We start from the raw sequence: 18,754 nt of genomic DNA on the forward strand, positions 1-18,754 counted from the left end.
CTTTGACTTGAGGAGGTTTCCCTTCTCTAGTGTGTCATTCTCCTTCTCAGTTTTTGCTTGGTTTTCAAATACACTATAACACATTATTGCATTCCTCACTGTGCAAGACAGCATTGACCAGATTGCTTTTCTTGGCGGTTTCTGGTCAGTTAAAGGTTGGCTATCATAGGGGATACATGGGATCCCACAGCTGGGTTTCCTTCGCGGTCTTAACCTTTCAAACAAAGGTCCTTTGAAGGGAAGTATCTTAAGGTCGTGTGGCCGAGTGGTATTATCCCCTAGATTTATATTCTACTCCGTCTTGAGGTGTTGTTTCAAATACTTCCATTTCCATGTCTGTTGAGGTAGTGTGCTCAGTTTTGTTGTCTTGCCAAACAAACCTGTTCAATCTTGTCAAGGTTTCCTGCCTTCATGTCAGTATCTTTTCATTTCAAATGGTGAACAAGACTGCCAACATGATGGGTACAAGCGCCGTTCATACTAAATGTGAAAATAGGAGGATTTTTCCAATGCAAAGTCAGCTAAGTTTTTAAAAGGTCAGTCTCCACGTGCAAGTTCCAAATAATTGGAAAATCCGAACATTAAATGTTCTCATGATCAATGCTTGAATCATTTGAACAAGATCCAAAGGGTAGGGTTCAGGTAATGAAAAACCCGTCACAGATAGCAGAGGATGGTTTCGATCCATCATCCTCTGGGCTATGGGCCCATTACGCTACTGCTGTGCATTGGTCTGTGTTTTTAGTGTTCATTCCCTCTTTCTTGCAAGTACTGGCTCGCACGAGCATTTAATAGCCCCTGGACTGTGTCCTCTGTCCAGAATATGCACATTCCTGGTCTGAAAAGTGCCGTTTTTCTGAGGTGCAGGTTGACAGCTGAGTTTTGACTTGGGAAGTTTGCCCTTCTATACTCTGTCATTCTCCTGCTCAGTGCTTGCTTCGTTTCCCCAAAACACGATACAAATCAAGTCGTTCTTCACCATGCTTGACTGCAAAGACCAGATTGCTTTCCTGTGGGGTGCTTGTTTTTTGGACTGTTCCAGCCTATGTCCCAGGGTTTTGCCAGGTTTGAAGTGTATTTGAATGTCGTCTAAGATGGAAATCCTTAGTTTTTCTTCAGATGGAGCTGATACATACGGAAAGACAATATTGTTTCTGCACTCTTTTCTTTTTCATCCTCTATGCTTTTGTCCCTCCTTGAACTCAATAAACTTTTTACGATGGACCAGATGGGGTCACCTCAGGTTTTGAGGTCTTCCCTAAGGTGCCTATGTTCTCTTGCTGCCTTGCGGGATATTTGGAGGTCTTCAGGTCTATGTTTTAGGGTCGTGATAATGCTCATTTTGTCTTCCAGTGTGTGTTATGACAATAAAGTATTGGTCAGTGAGTGTGGGTTTTTTTCTAAACCGCTAAAAGAATGGCCCTGTCCCGAAAAAGAGACTTTCCACGTCCTCTCTGTAAAAGTTGGCAACAATGGGCGTGACAAGTGATCCAGTAGCTCTGAAATTTTCCGTCCGACTCTAATTTTTTTCAAACAAAGGTCCTGTCTTGGTTACGCTAACTTAGGTAGTGTGGCTGAGCGGTCTAAGGCGATGTATTAAGGCTCCAGTCTCTCTTGAGGCGTGGGTTCAAGTCCCACCACTGCCATTTACACCTCAGTTGGGGTTAATACAGTCAATTCTGTTGTCTTGCCACACCAATCCATTCAGTCCCATCAATGTTCCTTCCTTCATGTCAATATCCTTGGCCTTTACACGTTGAAATGTATTGCCCTCATGATGCATACATTCACAGTCTATGTTAAAAGTGCAAAAAGGCAGATTTTTCTCATATAAAGCGAGTGAACTGAGGAAGTCATCACCTTGCACATGCAAGTTCACAACAGTTGAAACGTTTTTTGATCAATATCAATGCTTAAAACCATAGGCTTTTATCAACATCCTAAGTACAGCACAGTGGGAGTGACTAACCTACCACAGATTGCAGAGGATTGTTTTGATCCCTCGACCTCTGGTTAATGGGCCCAGCACGCTTCCGCTGTGCCACTCTGCTGTTTGTTTCATAACCTTTGTACTATGCACTTTCTTTCTAGCAAGTATTGGGTTGGACATGTCCAAAATCTGCATATTCCTGTCCTGAAAAGATTGCTGTTTTTCTGAAGTGCAGGTTTACAGCTGAGCTTTGACTTGAGGAGTATTCCCTTCTCTACTGTCTCATTCTCCTTCTCAGTTTTTGCTTGGTTTTCCAATACACTATAACACATCATTGTATTCCTCACTGTGCAAGACAGCATTGACCAGATTGCTTTTCTCTGCGGTGTCTGGTCAGTTAAAGGTTGGCTATCATAGCGGATACAGGGGATCCGGCAGCGTGTTTTTCTTCGCAGTCTTAACCTTTCAAACAAAGTTCCTTTAAAGTGAAGTATCGTAAGGTAGTGTGGCCGAGTGGTATTATCCTCTGGATTTATATTCCACTCTTTCTTGAGGTGTGGTTTCAAATACTGCCACTTCCCTGTCTGTTGAGGTAGTGTGCTCAGTTTTGTTGTCTTGCCACACAAACTTGTTCTATCTTGTCAAAGTTTCCTGCCTTCATGTCAATATCTTTGCCTGTCAAATGTTGAACAAGAATGCCAACATGATGGGTACAAGCGCAGTTCATACTAAAAGTGAAAATAGGAGGATTTTTCCAATGCAAAGTAGGTTAAGTTTTTAAAATGTCAATTTCCACGTATAAGTTCCATACAGTAGGAAAATCCGAACTTTAAACTTTCTCATGATCATTGCTTAAAGCCTTTGAAAAAGATCCAAAGGGTAGGGTTCAGGTAACGAACCACCCATCGCAGATAGCAGAGGATGGTTTCGATCCATCGACCTCTGGGTTTAGGGCCCAGCACGCTTCCGCTGCGCCACTCTGCGGTTTGTTTCATAACCTTTGTATTATTCACTTTCTTTCTAGCAAGTATTGGGTTGGACATCCAAAATCTGCCTATTCCTGTCCTGAAAAGATTGCTGTTTTTCTGAAGTGCAGGTTTACGGCTGAGCTTTGACTTGAGGAGTTTTCCCTTCTCTAGTGTGTCATCTCTTCTCTAGTGTGTCTTTCTCCTTCGCAGCTTTTGCTTGGTTTTCCAATACACTATAACACTTTATTGTATTCCTCACTGTAAAAGACAGCATTGACCAGATTGCTTTTCTCTGCGGTGTCTGGTCAGTTAAAGGTTGGCTATTATAGGGGATACAGGGGATCCCGTAGCTGGTTTTTCTTCGCAGTCTTAACTTTTCCAACAAAGTTCCTTTTAAAGTGAAGTATCTTAAGGTAGTGTGGCCGAGTGGTATTATCCCCTGGATTTATATTCCACTCTGTCTTGAGTTGTGCTTTCAAATACTGCCACTTCCCTGTCTGTTGAGGTAGTGTGCTCACTTATGTTGTCTTGCCACACAAACTTGTTCTATCTTGTCAAGGTTTCCTGCCTTCATGTCAATATCTTTGCCTTTCAAATGTTGAACAAGAACGCCAACATGATGGGTACAAGCGCAGTTCATACTTAAAGTGAAAATAGGAGGATTTTTCCAATGCAAAGTCAGCTAAGTTTTTAAAATGTCAATTTCCACGTGCAAGTTCCATACAGTAGGAAAATCCGAACTTTAAACTTTCTCATGATCAATACTTGAAGCCTTTGAAAAAGATCCAAAGGGTAGAGTTCAGGTAATGAACAACCCATCGCAGATAGCAGAGGATGGTTTCGATCCATCGACCTCTGGGTTATGGGCCCAGCACGCTTCCGCTGCGCCACTCTGCTGTTTGTTTCATAACCTTTGTATTATTCACTTTCTTTCTAGCAAGTATTGGGTTGGATGTCCAAAATCTGCATATTCCTGTCCTGAAAAGATTGCTGTTTTTCTGAAATGCAGGTTTAGAGCTGAGCTTTGACTTGAGGAGTTTTCCCTTCTCTACTGTGTCATTCTCCTTCTCAGTTTTTGCTTGGTTTTCCAATACACTATAACACATCATTATTTTCCTCACTGTGCAAGACAGCATTGACCAGATCGCTTTTCTCGGCGGTGTCTGGTCAGTTAAAGGTTGGCTATCATTGGGGATACAGGGGATCCTGCAGCTGGGTTTTTTTCGCAGTCTTAACCTTTCAAACAAAGTCCCTTTAAAGTGAAGTATCATAAGGTAGTGTGGAAGAGCGGTATTTTCCCCTGGATTTATATTCCACTCTGTCTTGAGTTGTGGTTTCAAATACTGCCACTTCCCTGTCTGTTAAGGTAGTGTGCTCAGTTTTGTTGTCTCTCCAAACAAACCTGTTCCATCTTGTCAAGGTTTCCTGCCTTCATGTCAATATCTTGGCATTTCAAATGTTGAACAAGACTGCCAACATGATGGGTACAAGCGCAGTTCATACTAAAAGTGAAAATAGGAGGATTTTTCCAATACAAAGTCAGCTGCTTGTTTAAAAGGTCAATTTCCACGTGCAAGTTCCAAGTATAGGAAAATCCGAACATTAAATGTTCTCATGATCAATGCTTAAATCATTTGAACAAGATCCAAAGGGTAGGGTTCAGGTTATAAAAACCCATCACAGATAGCAGAGGATGGTTTCGATCCATCGTCCTCTGGGTTATCGGCCCAGCACGCTACCGCTGTGCATTGGTTTGTGTTTTAAGTGTTGATTCCCTTTTTCTTGCAAGTACTGGCTCGCACGAGCATTTAATAGCCCCTGGACTGTGTTCTCTGTCCAGAATATTCACATTCCTGGTCTTAAAAGTGCCGTTTTTTCTGAGGTGCAGGTTGACAGCTGAGTTTTGACTTGGGAAGTGTGCCCTTCTATACTCTGTCATTCTCCTGCTCAGTGCTTGCTTCGTTTCCCCAAAACACAATACAAATCAATTCGTTCTTCACCTTGCTTGACTGCATAGACCAGATTGCTTTCCTGTGGGGTGCTTGGTTTTTGGACTGTTCCGGCCTTTGTCCCAGGGTGTTGCCAGGTTTGAAGTGTATTGGAATGTCGTCTAAGTTGGAAATCCTTTGTTGTTTTTCAGATGGAGCTGATACATACGGAAAGACAATATTGTTTCTGCACTCTTTTCTTTTTCATCCTCTATGCTTTTGTCCCTCCTTGAACTCAATGCACTTTTTACGATGGACCAGAAAGGGGTCACCTCAGGTTTCGAGGTCTTCCCTAAGGTGCCTATGTTCTCTCGCTGTTTTGCGGGCTATTTGGAGGTCTTCAGGTCTATGTTTTAGGGTCGTGATAATGCTCATTTTTTCTTCCAGTGTGTGTTATGACAATAAAGTATTGGTCAGTGAGTGTGGGTTTTTTTCTAAACTGCTACAAAAATGGCCCTGTCCCGAAAAAGAGACTTTCCACGTCCTCTATGTAAAAGTTGGCAACAATGGGCATGACAAGTGATCCACTAGCTCTGAAATTTTCCGTCCGACTCTTAATTTTTTCAAACAAAGGTCCTGTCTTGGTTAAGTAAACTTAGGTAGTGTGGCCGAGCGGTCTAAGGCGCTGGATTAAGGATCCAGTCTCTCTTGAGGCGTGGGTTCAAGTCCCACCACTGCCATTTACACCTCATTTGGGGTTAATACACTCAATTGTGTTGTCTTGCCACACTAATCCATTCAGTCCCATCAATGTTCCTTCCTTCATGTCAATATCCTTGTCCTTTTCACGTTGAAATGGATTGCCCTCATGATGCGTACATTCACAGTCTATGTCAAAAGTGCAAAAAGGCAGATCTTTCTCATATAAAGTGAGAGAACTGAGGAAGAGATCACCTCGCACATGCAAGTTCCCAACAGTTGAAATGTTTTTTGATCAAGATCAATGCTTAAAACCATAGGTTTGTATCAACATCCTAAGTACAGCACAGTGGGATTGACTAACCTACCACAGATTGCAGAGGATTGTTTTGATCCATCGACCTCTGGGTTATGGGCCCAGCACGCTTCCGCTGCGCCACTCTGCTGTTTGTTTCATAACCTTTGTATTATTCACTTTCTTTCTAGCAAGTATTGGGTTGGACACGTCCAAAATCTGCATATTCCTGTCTTGAAAAGATTGCTGTTTTTCTGAAGTGCAAGTTTACAGCTGAGCTTTGACTTGAGGAGTTTTCCCTTCTCTACTGTCTCATTCTCCTTCTCAGTTTTTGCTTGGTTTTCCAATACACTATAACACATCATTGTATTCCTCACTGTGCAAGACAGCATTGACCAGATTGCTTTTCTCTGCGGTGTCTGGTCAGTTAAAGGTTGGCTATCATAGCGGATACAGGGGATCCGGCAGCTGGTTTTTCTTCGCAGTCTTAACCTTTCAAACAAAGTTCCTTTAAAGTGAAGTATCGTAAGGTAGTGTGGCCGAGTGGTATTATCCTCTGGATTTATATTCCACTCTTTCTTGAGGTGTGGTTTCAAATACTGCCACTTCCCTGTCTGTTGAGGTAGTGTGCTCAGTTTTGTTGTCTTGCCACACAAACTTGTTCTATCTTGTCAAAGTTTCCTGCCTTCATGTCAATATCTTTGCCTGTCAAATGTTGAACAAGAATGCCAACATGATGGGCACAAGCGCAGTTCATACTAAAAGTGAAAATAGGAGGATTTTTCCAATGCAAAGTCAGCTAAGTTTTTAAAATATCAATTTCCACGTGCAAGTTCCATACAGTAGGAAAATCCGAACTTTAAACTTTCTCATGATCAATGCTTAAAGCCTTTGAAAAAGATCCAAAGGGTAGGGTTCAGGTAATGAACAACCCATCGCAGATATCCGAGGATGGTTTCGATCCATCGACCTCTGGGTTATGGGCCCAGCACGCTTCCGCTGCGCCACTCTGCTGTTTGTTTCATAACCTTTGTATTATTCACTTTCTTTCTAGCAAGTATTGTGTTGTCCAAAATCTGCATATTCCTGTCCTGAAAAGATTGCTGTTTTTCTGAAGTGCAGGTTTACAGCTGAGCTTTGACTTGATGAGTTTTCCCTTCTCTACTGTGTCATTGTCCTTCTCAGTTTTTGCTTGGTTTTCCACTACACTATAACACATCATTGTATTCTTCACTGTGCAAGACAGCATTGACCAGATTGCTTTTCTCTGCGGTGTCTGGTCAGTTAAAGGTTGGCTATCATAGGTGATACAGGGGATCCCGCAGCTGGTTTTTCTTGGGAGTCTTAACCTTTCAAACAAACTTCATTTAAAGTGAAGTATCGTAAGGTAGTGTGGCCGAGTGTTGTTATCCCCTGGATTTATATTCCACTCTGTCTTGAGTTGTGGTTTCAAATACTGCCACTTCCCTGTCTGTTGAGGTCGTGTGCTCAGTTTTGTTGTCTTGCCACACAAACTTGTTCTATCTTTTCAAGGTTTCCTGCCTTCATGTCAATATCTTTGCCTTTCAAATGTTGAACAAGAATGCCAACATGATGGGTACAAGCGCAGTTCATACGAAAAGTGAAAATAGGAGGATTTTTCCAATGCAAAGTCAGCTAAGTTTTTAAAATGTGAATTTCCACGTGCAAGTTCCATACAGTAGGAAAATCCGAACTTTAAACTTTCTCATGATCATTGCTTAAAGCCTTTGAAAAAGATCCAAAGGGTAGGGTTCAGGTAATGAACAACCCATCACAGATAGCAGAGGATGGTTTAAATCCATCGACCTCTGGGTTATGCCTGCACGCTTCCGCTGCGCCACTCTGCTATTTGTTTCATAAACTTTGTATTAATCACTTTCTTTCTAGCAAATATTGGGTTGGACGTCCAAAATCTGCATAATTCTTTGAAAAAGATCCAAAGGGTAGGGTTCAGGTAATGAACAACCCATCACAGATAGCAGAGGATGGTTTCAATCCATCGACCTCTGGGTTATGCCAGCACGCTTCCGCTGCGCCACTCTGCTGTTTGTTTCATAAACTTTTTATTAATCACTTTCTTGCAAATATTGGGTTGGACGTCCAAAATCTGCATATTCCTGTCCTGAAAAGATTGCTGTTTTTCTGAAGTGCAGGTTTACAGCTGAGCTTTGACTTGAGGAGTTTTCCCTTCTCTACCGTGTCATTCTCCTTCTCAGTTGTTGTTTGGTTTTCCAATACACTATAACACATCATTGTATTCCTCACTGTGCAAGATAGCATTGACCAGATTGCTTTTCTCTGCCGTGTCTGGTAAGTTAAAGGTTGGCTATCATAGCGGATACAGGGGATCCCGCAGCTGGTTTTTCTTCGCAGTCTTAACCTTTCAAACAAAGTTCCTTTGAAGGGAAGTATCTAAGGCGGTGTGGCCGAGTGGTATTATCCCCTGCATTTGTATTCCACTCTGTCTTGAGGTGTGGTTTCAAATACTGCCCTTTCCATGTCAGTTGCGGTAGTGTGCTCACTTCTGTTGTCTTGCCACACAAACCTGTTCTATTTTCTCAAAGTTTCCTGCCTTCATGTAAATATCTTCTGCCTTTCAAATGTTGAACAAGACAGCCAACATGGTGTGTACAAGCGCAGTTCATACTAAAAGTGAAAATAGGAGGATTTTTCCAATGCAAAGTCAGCTAACTTTTTAAAAGGTCAATTTCCACGTGCAAGTTCCATACAGTAGGAAAATCCGAACTTTAAACTTTCTCATGATCAATGCTGAAAGCCTTTGAAAAAGATCCAAAGGGTAGGGTTCAGTTAGTGAACAACCCATCGCAGATAGCAGAGGATGGTTTCGATCCATCGACCTCTGGGTTATGGGCCCAGCACGCTTCCGCTGCGCCACTCTGCTGTTTGTTTCATAGCCTTTGTTTTATTCACTTTCTTTCTAGAAAGTATTGGGTCTGACGTCCAAAATCTGCATATTCCTGTCCTGAAAAGATTGCTGTTTTTCTGAAGTGCAGGTTTACAGCTGAGCTTTGACTTGAGGAGTTTTCCCTTCTCTAGTGTGTCATTCTCCTTCTCAGTTTTTGCTTGGTTTTCCAATACACTACAACACATTATTGTATTCCTCACTGTGCAAGACAGCATTGACCAGATTGCTTTTCTTGGCGGTTTCTGGTCAGTTAAAGGTTGGCTATCATAGGGGATACATGGGATCCCACAGCTGGGTTTCCTTCGCAGTCTTAACCTTTCAAACAAAGGTCCTTTGAAGGGAAGTATCTTAAGGTCGTGTGGCCGAGTGGTATTATCCCCTAGATTTATATTCTACTCCATCTTGAGGTGTTGTTTCAAATACTTCCATTTCCATGTCTGTTGAGGTAGTGTGCTCAGTTTTGTTGTCTTGCCAAACAAACCTGTTCAATCTTGTCAAGGTTTCCTGCCTTCATGTCAATATCTTTTCATTTCAAATGGTGAACAAGACTGCCAACATGATGGGTACAAGCGCCGTTCATACTAAATGTGAAAATAGGAGGATTTTTCCAATGCAAAGTCAGCTAAGTTTTTAAAAGGTCAGTCTCCAAGTGCAAGTTCCAAATAATTGGAAAATCCGAACATTAAATGTTCTCATGATCAATGCTTGAATCATTTGAACAAGATCCAAAGGGTAGGGTTCAGGTAATGAAAAACCCATCACAGATAGCAGAGGATGGTTTCGATCCATCGTCCTCTGGGCTATGGGCCCAGCACGCTACTGCTGTGCATTGGTCTGTGTTTTTAGTGTTCATTCCCTCTTTCTTGCAAGTACTGGCTCGCACGAGCATTTAATAGCCCCTGGACTGTGTCCTCTGTCCAGAATATTCACATTCCTGGTCTGAAAAGTGCCGTTTTTCTGAGGTGCAGGTTGACAGCTGAGTTTTGACTTGGGAAGTTTGCCCTTCTATACTCTGTCATTCTCCTGCTCAGTCCTTGCTTCGTTTCCCCAAAACACAAATCAATTCGTTCTTCACCATGCTTGACTGCATAGACCAGATTGCTTTCCTGTGGGGTGCTTGGTTTTTGGACTGTTCCAGCCTTTGTCCCAGGATGTTGCCAGGTTTGAAGTGTATTGGAATGTCGTCTAAGTTGGAAATCCTTTGTTGTCTTTCAGATGGAGCTGATACATACGGAAAGACAATATTGTTTCTGCACTCTTTTCTTTTTCATCCTCTATGCTTTTGTCCCTCCTTGAACTCAATGCACTTTTTACGATGGACCAGATGGGGTCACCTCAGGTTTTGAGGTCTTCCCTAAGGTGCCTATGTTCTCTTGCTGCTTTGCGGGATATTTGGAGGTCTTCAGGTCTATGTTTTAGGGTCGTGATAATGCTCATTTTGTCTTCCAGTGTGTGTTATGACAATAAAGTATTGGTCAGTGAGTGTGGGTTTTTTTCTAAACCGCTAAAAGAATTGCCCTGTCCCGAAAAAGAGACTTTCCACGTCCTCTCTGTAAAAGTTGGCAACAATGGGCGTGACAAGTGATCCAGTAGCTCTGAAATTTTCCGTCCGACTCTAAATTTTTTCAAACAAAGGTCCTGTCTTGGTTACGCTAACTTAGGTAGTGTGGCCGAGCGGTCTAAGGCGATGTATTAAGGCTCCAGTCTCTCTTGAGGCGTGGGTTCAAGTCCCACCACTGCCATTTACACCTCAGTTGGGGTTAATACAGTCAATTCTGTTGTCTTGCCACACCAATCCATTCAGTCCCATCAATGTTCCTTCCTTCATGTTAATATCCTTGGCCTTTACACGTTGAAATGGATTGCCCTCATGATGCATACATTCACAGTCTATGTTAAAAGTGCAAAAAGGCAGATTTTTCTCATATAAAGCGAGTGAACTGAGGAAGTCATCACCTTGCACATGCAAGTTCACAACAGTTGAAACGTTTTTTGATCAATATCAATGCTTAAAACCATAGGCTTTTATCAACATCCTAAGTACAGCACAGTGGGAGTGACTAACCTACCACAGATTGCAGAGGATTGTTTTGATCCCTCGACCTCTGGGTAATGGGCCCAGCACGCTTCCGCTGCGCCACTCTGCTGTTTGTTTCATAACCTTTGTACTATGCACTTTCTTTCTAGCAAGTATTGGGTTGGACACGTCCAAAATCTGCATGTTCCTGTCCTGAAAAGATTGCTGTTTTTCTGAAGTGCAGGTTTACAGCTGAGCTTTGACTTGAGGAGTATTCCCTTCTCTACTGTCTCATTCTCCTTCTCAGTTTTTGCTTGGTTTTCCAATACACTATAACACATCATTGTATTCCTCACTGTGCAAGACAGCATTGACCAGATTGCTTTTCTCTGCGGTGTCTGGTCAGTTAAAGGTTGGCTATCATAGCGGATACAGGGGATCCGGCAGCTGGTTTTTCTTCGCAGTCTTAACCTTTCAAACAAAGTTCCTTTAAAGTGAAGTATCGTAAGGTAGTGTGGCCGAGTGGTATTATCCTCTGGATTTATATTCCACTCTTTCTTGAGGTGTGGTTTCAAATACTGCCACTTCCCTGTCTCTTGAGGTAGTGTGCTCAGTTTTGTTGTCTTGCCACACAAACTTGTTCTATCTTGTCAAAGTTTCCTGCCTTCATGTCAATATCTTTGCCTGTCAAATGTTGAACAAGAATGCCAACATGATGGGTACAAGCGCAGTTCATACTAAAAGTGAAAATAGGAGGATTTTTCCAATGCAAAGTCAGCTAAGTTTTTAAAATATCAATTTCCACGTGCAAGTTCCATACAGTAGGAAAATCCCAACTTTAAACTTTCTCATGATCAATGCTTAAAGCCTTTGAAAAAGATCCAAAGGGTAGGGTTCAGGTAATGAACAACCCATCGCAGATATCAGAGGATGGTTTCGATCCATCGACCTCTGGGTTAGGGGCCCAGCACGCTTCCGCTGCGCCACTCTGCTGTTTGTTTCATAACCTTTGTATTATTCACTTTCTTTCTAGCAAGTATTGTGTTGTCCAAAATCTGCATATTCCTGTCCTGAAAAGATTGCTGTTTTTCTGAAGTGCAGGTTTACAGCTGAGCTTTGACTTGAGGAGTTTTCCCTTCTCTACTGTGTCATTCTCCTTCTCAGTTTTTGCTTGGTTTTCCAATACACTATAACACATCATTGTATTCCTCACTGTTTAAGACAGCATTGACCAGATTGCTTTTCTCGGCGGTGTCTGGTCAGTTAAAGGTTGGCTATCATAGGGGATACATGGGATCCCACAGCTGGGTTTCTTTCGCAGTCTTAACCTTTCAAACAAAGGTCCTTTGAAGGGAAGTATCTTAAGGTCCTGTGGCCGAGTGGTATTATCCCTTAGATTTATATTCCACTCCGTCTTGAGGTTTGGTTTCAAATACTGCCATTTCCATGTCTGTTGAGGTAGTGTGCTCACTTTTGTTGTCTTGCCCCACAAACCTGTTCTATCTTCTCAAAGTTTCCTGCCTTCATGTAAATATCTTTTGCCTTTCACATGTTGAACAAGACTGCCAAAATGGTGTGTACAAGCACAGTTCATACTAAAAGTGAAAATAGGAGGATTTTTCCAATGCAAAGTCAGCTAAGTTTTAAAAAAGGTCAATTTCCACATGCAAGTTCCAAACAATTGGAAAATCCGAACATTAATCACAGATAGCAGAGGATGGTTTCGATCCATCGACCTCTGAGTTATGGGCCCAGCACGCTTCCGCTGCGCCACTCTGCTGTTTGTTTCATAACCTTTGTATAATTCACTTTCTTTCTAGCAAGTATTGGGTTGGATGTCCAAAATCTGCATATTCCTGTCCTGAAAAGATTGCTGTTTTTCTGAAGTGCATGTTTACAACTGAGCTTTGACTTGAGGAGTTTTCCCTTCTCTACTGTGTCATTCCCCTTCTCAGTTTTTGCTTGGTTTTCCAATACACTATAACACATCATTGTATTCCTCACTGTGCAAGACAGCATTGACCAGATTGCTTTTCTCTGCGGTGTCTGGTCAGTTAAAGGTTGGCTATCATAGCGGATACAGGGGATCCGGCAGCTGGTTTTTCTTCGCAGTCTTAACCTTTCAAACAAAGTTCCTTTAAAGTGAAGTATCGTAAGGTAGTGTGGCCGAGTGGTATTATCCCCTGGATTTATATTCCGCTCTGTCTTGAGTTGTGGTTTCAAATACTGCCACTTCCCTGTCTGTTAAGGTAGTGTGCTCAGTTTTGTTGTCTTGCCAAACAAACCTGTTCCATCTTGTCAAGGTTTCCTGCCTTCATGTCAATATCTTTGCATTTCAAATGTTGAACAAGACTGCCAACATGATGGGTACAAGCGCAGTTCATACTAAAAGTGAAAATAGGAGGATTTTTCCAATACAAAGTCAGCTAAGTTTTTAAAAGGTCAATTTCCACGTGCAAGTTCCAAGTAATAGGAAAATCTGAACATTAAATGTTCTCATGACCAATGCTTAAATCATTTGAACAAGATCCAAAGGGTAGTGTTCAGGTTATGAAAAACCCATCACAGATAGCAGAGGATGTTTCGATCCATCGTCCTCTGGGTTATGGGCCCAGCACGCTTCCGCTGTGCATTGGTTTGTGTTTTAAGTGTTCATTCCCTTTTTCTTGCAAGTACTGGCTCGCACGAGCATTTAATATCCCCTGGACTGTGTTCTCTGTCCAGAATATGCACATTCCTGGTCTGAAAAGTGCCGTTTTTTCTGAGGTGCAGGTTGACAGTTGAGTTTTGACTTGGGAAGTTTGCCCTTCTATACTCTGTCATTCTCCTGCTCAGTGCTTGCTTCGTTTTGCCAAAAACAATACAAATCAATTCGTTCTTCACCTTGCTTGACTGCATAGACCAGATTGCTTTCCTGTGGGGTGCTTGGTTTTTGGACTGTTCCGGCCTTTGTCCCAGGGTGTTGCCAGGTTTGAAGTGTATTGGAATGTCATCTAAGTTGGAAATCCTTTGTTGTTTTTCAGATGGAGCTGATACATATGGAAAGACAATATTGTTTCTGCACTCTCTTCTTTTTCATCCTCTATGCTTTTGTCCCTCCTTGAACTCAATGCACTTTTTACGATGGACCAGAAAGGGGTCACCTCAGGTTTCGAGGTCTTCCCTAAGGTGCCTATATTCTCTCGCTGTTTTGCGGGCTATTTGGAGGTCTTCAGGTCTATGTTTTAGGGTCGCGATAATGCTCATTTTGTCTTCCAGTGTGCGTTATGACTATAAAGTATTGGTCAGTGAGTGTGGGTTTTTTTCTAAACTGCTACAAAAATGGCCCTGTCCCGAAAAAGAGACTTTCCACGTCCTCTATGTAAAAGTTGGCAACAATGGGCATGACAAGTGATCCACTAGCTATGAAATTTTACGTCCGACTCTTAATTTTTTCAAACAAAGGTCCTGTCTTGGTTAAGGAAATTTAGGTAGTGTGGCCGAGCGGTCTAAGGCGCTGGATTAAGGCTCCAGTCTCTCTTGAGGCGTGGGTTCAAGTCCCACCACTGCCATTTACACCTCAGTTGGGTTTAATACACTCAATTGTGTTGTCTTGCCACACCAATCCATTCAGTCCCATCATTTCCTTCCTTCATGTCAATATCCTTGGCCTTTACACGTTGAAATGGATTGCCCTCATGATGCGTACATTCACATTCTATATCAGAAAGGCAGATCTTTCTCATATAAAGTGAGAGAACTGAGGAAGAGATCACCTCGCACATGAAAGTTCCCAACAGTTGAAATGTTTTTTGATCAAGATCAATGCTTAAAACCATAGGTTTTTATCAACATCCTAAGTACAGCACAGTGGGATTGACCAACCTACCACAGATTGCAGAGGATTGTTTTGATCCATCGACCTCTGGGTTATGGGCCCAGCACGCTTCCGCTGCGCCACTCTACTGTTTGTTTCATAACCTTTGTATTATTCACTTTCTTTCTAGCAAGTATTGGGTTGGACACGTCCAAAATCTGCATATTCCTGTCTTGAAAAGATTGCTGTTTTTCTGAAGTGCAGGTTTACTCCTGAGCTTTGACTTGAGGAGTTTTCCCTTCTCTACTGTCATTCTCCTTCTCAGTATTTGCTTGGTTTTCCAATACACTATAACACATCATTGTATTCCTCACTGTACAAGACAGCATTGACCAGATTGCTTTTCTCTGCGGTGTCTGGTCAGTTAAAGGTTGGCTATCATAGGGGATACAGGGGATCCCGTAGCTGGTTTTTCTTCGCAGTCTTAACCTTTCAAACAAAGTTCCTTTAAAGTGAAGTATCCTAAGGTAGTGTGGCTGAGTGGTATTATCCCCTGGAATTATATTCCACTCTGTCTTGAGTTGTGGTTTCAAATACTGCCACTTCCCTGTCTGTTGAGGTAGTGTGCTCAGTTTTGTTGTCTTGCCACACAAACTTGTTCTATCTTGTCAAGGTTTCCTGCCTTCATGTCAATATCTTTGCCTTTCAAATATTGAACAAGAACGCCAACATGATGGGTACAAGCGCAGTTCATACTAAGAGTGAAAATAGGAGGATTTTTCCAATGCAAAGTCAGCTACGTTTTTAAAATGTCAATTTCCACGTGCAAGTTCCATACAGTAGGAAAATCCGAACTTTAAACTTTCTAATGATCAATGCTTAAAGCCTTTGAAAAAGATCCAAAGGGTAGGGTTCAGGTAATGAACAACCCATCGCAGATAGCAGAGGATGGTTTCGATCCATCGACCTCTGGGTTTAGGGCCCAGCACCCTTCCGCTGCGCCACTCTGCGGTTTGTTTCATAACCTTTGTATTATTCACTTTCTTTCTAGCAAGTATTGGGTTGGACATCCAAAATCTGCATATTCCTGTCCTGAAAAGATTGCTGTTTTTCTGAAGTGCAGGTTTACGGCTGAGCTTTGACTTGAGGAGTTTTCCCTTCTCTAGTGTGTCATCTCTTCTCTAGTGTGTCTTTCTCCTTCGCAGCTTTTGCTTGGTTTTCCAATACACTATAACACTTTATTGTATTCCTCACTGTAAAAGACAGCATTGACCAGATTGCTTTTCTCTGCGGTGTCTGGTCAGTTAAAGGTTGGCTATCATAGGGGATACAGGGGATCCCGTAGCTGGTTTTTCTTCGCAGTCTTAACTTTTCCAACAAAGTTCCTTTTAAAGTGGAGTATCTTAAGGTAGTGTGGCCGAGTGGTATTATCCCCTGGATTTATATTCCATCCTGTCTTGAGTTGTGCTTTCAAATACTGCCACTTCCCTGTCTGTTGAGGTAGTGTGCTCAGTTTTGTTGTCTTGCCACACAAACTTGTTCTATCTTGTCAAGGTTTCCTGCCTTCATGTCAATATCTTTGCCTTTCAAATGTTGAACAAGAACGCCAACATGATGGGTACAAGCGCAGTTCATACTAAAAGTGAAAATAGGAGGATTTTTCCAATGCAAAGTCAGCTAAGTTTTTAAAATGTCAATTTCCCCGTGCAAGTTCCATACAGTAGGAAAATCCGAACTTTAAACTTTCTCATGATCAATTCTTGAAGCCTTTGAAAAAGATCCAAAGGGTAGGGTTCAGGTAATAAACAACCGATTGCAGATAGCAGAGGATGGTTTCGATCCATCGACCTCTGGGTTATGGGCCCAGCACGCTTCCGCTGCGCCACTCTGCTGTTTGGTTCATAACCTTTGTATTATTCACTTTCTTTCTAGCAAGTATTGGGTTGGATGTCCAAAATCTGCATATTCCTGTCCTGAAAAGATTGCTGTTTTTCTGAAATGCAGGTTTACAGCTGAACTTTGACTTGAGTTTTCCCTTCTCTACTGTGTCATTCTCCTTCTCAGTTTTTGCTTGGTTTTCCAATACACTATAACACATCATTGTATTCCTCACTGAGCAAGACAACATTGACCAGTTTGCTTTTCTCGGCGGTGTCTGGTCAGTTAAAGGTTGGCTATCATCGGGGATACATGGGATCCCACAGCTGGGTTTCCTTCGCAGTCTTAACCTTTCAAACAAAGTCCCTTTAAAGTGAAGTATCATAAGGTAGTGTGGAAGAGCGGTATTTTCCCCTGGATTTATATTCCACTCTGTCTTGAGTTGTGGTTTCAAATACTGCCACTTCCCTGTCTGTTAAGGTAGTGTGCTCAGTTTTGTTGTCTTGCCAAACAAACCTGTTCCATCTTGTCAAGGTTTCCTGCCTTCATGTCAATATCTTTGCATTTCAAATGTTGAACAAGACTGCCAACATGATGGGTACAAGCGCAGTTCATACTAAAAGTGAAAATAGGAGGATTTTTCCAATACAAAGTCAGCTACGTTTTTAAAAGGTAAATTTCCACGTGCAAGTTCCAAGTATAGGAAAATCCGAACATTAAATGTTCTCATGATCAATGCTTAAATCATTTGAACAAGATCCAAAGGGTAGGGTTCAGGTTATGAAAAACCCATCACAGATAGCAGAGGATGGTTTCGATCCATCGTCCTCTGGGTTATGGGCCCAGCACGCTACCGCTGTGCATTGGTTTGTGTTTTAAGTGTTCATTCCCTTTTTCTTGCAAGTACTGGCTCGCACGAGCATTTAATAGCCCCTGGACTGTGTTCTCTGTCCAGAATATGCACATTCCTGGTCTTAAAAGTGCTGTTTTTTCTGAGGTGCAGGTTGACAGCTGAGTTTTGACTTGGGAAGTGTGCCCTTCTATACTCTGTCATTCTCCTGCTCAGTGCTTGCTTCGTTTCCCCAAAACACAATACAAATCAATTCGTTCTTCACCTTGCTTGACTGCATAGACCAGATTGCTTTCCTGTGGGGTGCTTGGTTTTTGGACTGTTCTGGCCTTTGTCCCAGGGTGTTGCCAGGTTTGAAGTGTATTGGAATGTCGTCTAAGTTGGAAATCCTTTGTTGTTTTTCAGATGGAGCTGATACATACGGAAAGACAATATTGTTTCTGCACTCTTTTCTTTTTCATCCTCTATGCTTTTGTCCCTCCTTGAACTCAATGCACTTTTTACGATGGACCAGAAAGGGGTCACCTCAGGTTTCGAGGTCTTCCCTAAGGTGCCTATGTTCTCTCGCTGTTTTGCGGGCTATTTGGAGGTCTTCAGGTCTATGTTTTAGGGTCGTGATAATGCTCATTTTGTCTTCCAGTGTGTGTTGTGACAATAAAGTATTGGTCAGTGAGTGTGGGTTTTTTTCTAAACTGCTACAAAAATGGCCCTGTCCCGAAAAAGAGACTTTCCACGTCCTCTATGTAAAAGTTGGCAACAATGGGCATGACAAGTGATCCACTAGCTCTGAAATTTTCCGTCCGACTCTTAATGTTTTCAAACAAAGGTCCTGTCTTGGTTAAGTAAGCTTAGGTAGTGTGGCCGAGCGGTCTAAGGCGCTGGATTAAGGATCCAGTCTCTCTTGAGGCGTGGGTTCAAGTCCCACCACTGCCATTTACACCTCAGTTGGGGTTAATACACTCAATTGTGTTGTCTTGCCACACCAATCCATTCAGTCCCATCAATGTTCCTTCCTTCATGTCAATATCCTTGGCCTTTACACGTTGAAATGGATTGCCCTCATGATGCGTACATTCACAGTCTATGTCAAAAGTGCAAAAAGGCGGATCTTTCTCATATAAAGTGAGAGAACTGAGGAAGAGATCACCTCGCACATGCAAGTTCCCAACAGTTGAAACGTTTTTTGATCAAGATCAATGCTTAAAACCATAGGTTTTTATCAACATCCTAAGTACAGCACAGTGGGATTGACCAACCTACCACAGATTGCAGAGGATTGTTTTGATCCATCGACCTCTGGGTTATGGGCCCAGCACGCTTCCGCTGCGCCATTCTGCTGTTTGTTTCATAACCTTTGTATTATTCACTTTCTTTCTAGCAAGTATTGGGTTGGACACGTCCAAAATCTGCATATTCCTGTCTTGAAAAGATTGCTGTTTTTCTGAA

The 18,754-nt window shown here is 42.2% G+C and overlaps 8 non-coding genes across 8 annotated transcripts; 5 read left to right on the forward strand and 3 right to left on the reverse strand.

Annotated features, from left to right (window-relative positions):
* Positions 1–1,564: 1,564 nt before the first annotated feature.
* Positions 1,565–1,646, forward strand: trnal-aag (transfer RNA leucine (anticodon AAG)). The gene has a single exon. It is a non-coding gene; the product is annotated as a tRNA-Leu (tRNA).
* Positions 1,647–3,723: 2,077 nt separating this feature from the next.
* On the reverse strand, positions 3,724–3,795 carry trnam-cau (transfer RNA methionine (anticodon CAU)). Its single transcript has one exon. It is a non-coding gene; the product is annotated as a tRNA-Met (tRNA).
* A 1,689-nt stretch (positions 3,796–5,484) lies between these two features.
* On the forward strand, positions 5,485–5,566 carry trnal-aag (transfer RNA leucine (anticodon AAG)). The gene has a single exon. It is a non-coding gene; the product is annotated as a tRNA-Leu (tRNA).
* Positions 5,567–8,671: 3,105 nt separating this feature from the next.
* On the reverse strand, positions 8,672–8,743 carry trnam-cau (transfer RNA methionine (anticodon CAU)). The gene has a single exon. It is a non-coding gene; the product is annotated as a tRNA-Met (tRNA).
* A 1,684-nt stretch (positions 8,744–10,427) lies between these two features.
* trnal-aag (transfer RNA leucine (anticodon AAG)) lies at positions 10,428–10,509 on the forward strand. Its single transcript has one exon. It is a non-coding gene; the product is annotated as a tRNA-Leu (tRNA).
* A 3,744-nt stretch (positions 10,510–14,253) lies between these two features.
* Positions 14,254–14,335, forward strand: trnal-aag (transfer RNA leucine (anticodon AAG)). The gene has a single exon. It is a non-coding gene; the product is annotated as a tRNA-Leu (tRNA).
* A 2,065-nt stretch (positions 14,336–16,400) lies between these two features.
* On the reverse strand, positions 16,401–16,472 carry trnam-cau (transfer RNA methionine (anticodon CAU)). The gene has a single exon. It is a non-coding gene; the product is annotated as a tRNA-Met (tRNA).
* Positions 16,473–18,159: 1,687 nt separating this feature from the next.
* Positions 18,160–18,241, forward strand: trnal-aag (transfer RNA leucine (anticodon AAG)). The gene has a single exon. It is a non-coding gene; the product is annotated as a tRNA-Leu (tRNA).
* The last annotated feature ends 513 nt before the right edge of the window (positions 18,242–18,754 follow it).

Source organism: Filicampus tigris, chromosome 4, assembly GCF_054856515.1.
Source record: "Filicampus tigris isolate MCC_2025a chromosome 4, RoL_Ftig_1.0, whole genome shotgun sequence".
In the NCBI taxonomy this organism is placed as follows: Eukaryota; Metazoa; Chordata; class Actinopteri; order Syngnathiformes; family Syngnathidae; genus Filicampus; species Filicampus tigris.